We start from the raw sequence: 2478 nt of genomic DNA, 5'->3' as shown, positions 1-2478 counted from the left end.
TTTCCTTATTCCCATACAACTTTGCTCCCACCCATCTCCTCTCTGTTGTTATTATTAAATATATTATGTCTCTATATGTTGGAGGCCCAACAATAGTTATATACATATTGTTTGTTACAATTGGTTTTTAAATCATTTCAGAGAAGAAATATGCATTTATCCTGTTCTTTGTAGTGACCTATGCAATTATCTTTCTTGGTGCAATTTATTTATTTGTTAGTATTCTGGCAGCAAAGTTTTATCCTATATAATAAAAGCCTAATATGCTAAGTGTCCGGTCATCTGGTCGTCTGTTCAACCAATCAAAGCATAACATGCTAATGATATGCTAAGGCCGCTCAACCGCTCGCTATGACATGCACTGACACCAGGGGGCAGATGATCCAACCGGTTAGCTTGCTGCTGGGTTCTGGCTGATCGGGACTGAGTGAGATGGGCAGGACATGACCTGGAACCCTCCCGCGGTCCCTCCTCAGCTGGCCAACCTCCCACACCCCTCCCTGGTCCCGATTGTGCACCAATGGGGTCCCTTGGCCTGGCCTGTGCCCTCTTGCAATCCAGGACCCCTTGGGGGATGTTAGAGAGCCGGGTTCAGCCCGATCCTGCAGGCCAGGCTGAGGGACCCCACTGGTGCATGAATTTGTGCACTGGGCCTCTAGTTGTAATATAAACCAATATAAAATGTGGTATAAAAATGGAAGAGGAGAAGTGGTGCCAGTAAGGAATACAGGTGTGCCTTGCAACGTGTGTGAAATCAAATTGTTCTCTAGGGTCACTTGCTTTCAGACTGAACAACTTTCTTATAAGGTGAATCTATGTTTTTAGTATTAAATTGTTGTTGTTTTTACTTAATAATGTACCGTATCATTTCTTGTGACTTTTCCTCAAAAACATAACTCACTGCACCTATATGATATTCCATGGTCAACATGTATCTCACCATTCTCCTAAGGGGTTATTTTTAACTTTTTATTGTTACAAATGATGCTATCATAAATATCTTTGCATGTATATCATTTAGGAAACATTCTTTTTTAAAGTATGCAATTAATCCGAGAATATATTTATATCTAAAACCATTCAGACAGTCCAAAGTCCTCCTTCATGGGCCATCCCCATCTTTTCCTTAAACATAATCACTCTTACTGGTTGGCGTGTGTAACTTTTCATATATTTGTCCATGCATTGACTCACACAGGGATAGGGGGGTGGAGATAGATAGATAAATAGAGAGATAGAGAGAGATGTTTCTGTGTGTTTTGGTTTTTGGTACTGGTTTTAGTTTTACATCAATAGGATCATCCTATATGTCCCGTATTTGGCTTGTTTTCTTCACCTAACAACATGTCTGGAAGTTCTTTCCACGTCATAATTTGAGCACATTCTTTTTTAAAACTGCCATGTAGAATTCCAGAGTCATTTAACAAATGCGTGCTGCATCTCTGAGGATTATGTGGCAGACCCTGAGGATTCAATAACTATATTCTCATGGAGCTTTACTATCACAGTATGAATGTACCAAATGAATTCCTATTTTGATAAGTGTGTAACAGGTCTTTATCCAAAGACAGATGCTTAGTAGAGAAATTACTGAGTCAGGAAGTGGGATCAGTTTATATTTTTAAGAGGAATGTATGAGAATGATAGCTTGTTCTTTTAGTAAATGAAAATTTTGTGGTTTTTTTTGTTGTTGTTGTTAATCCTCACCCAAGGATACTTTTCCATTGATTTTAGAGAGAGTGGAAGAGAGGGGCAGAGACAGAGAGAGGGGAAACATTGATATGAGAGAGACATTAATTGGTTTCCTCCTGGGTTAAGCATACAACCAGGTATGTACCCTTGACTGGAATTGAACCTGGGACCCTTCAGTCTGCAGACTCTATCCGTTAAGCCAAATAGGCTAGGACTGTGATATTTTTTAATATTTAAAAATAAAATGTTTAGGAAACCAAGATGGTGGAATAGGTAAATGCCAGTACTTGCCGCTTCTCACAACCAAATCAAAATTACAGCTAAAGTCCTAGCTAGTTTGGCTTAGTTGATAAAGTGTTGGCCTGCAGACTGAAGGGTCCTGGGTTTGATTCCAGTCAAGGGAACATGCTCCGGCTATAGGCTCGATCCCCAGTGGGGGGCATGCAGGAGGCAGCCAATCAATGATTCTTTCTCATCATTGATGTTTCTATCTCTCTCTCCCTCTTCCTTCCTCTCTGAAATCAACAAATATTTAAAAAAACAAAACAAAAATGAGAAATTGTGTATTAAATAAAATTAAACAGCCTTTTTTTTTTTAAAAAAAAGTACAACTAAAATACAGAACAACCATCATTATTAACCACCTGAAATCTGACTGAATGGAAATCCTACAACTAGAGAAGTAAAGAAAAAAGTACATCCAGACTGGTAGGAGGGGCGGAGGCATGGAATGGGCTGGTCTGACATCCACGTGTGGCATGTTTTTTAATCCAGAGGGATATCTCA

Source organism: Myotis brandtii, unplaced genomic scaffold (assembly GCF_000412655.1).
Source record: "Myotis brandtii unplaced genomic scaffold, ASM41265v1 scaffold504, whole genome shotgun sequence".
Lineage (NCBI taxonomy): Eukaryota > Metazoa > Chordata > Mammalia > Chiroptera > Vespertilionidae > Myotis > Myotis brandtii.
Note: the sequence above shows the minus strand (reverse complement) of the source record.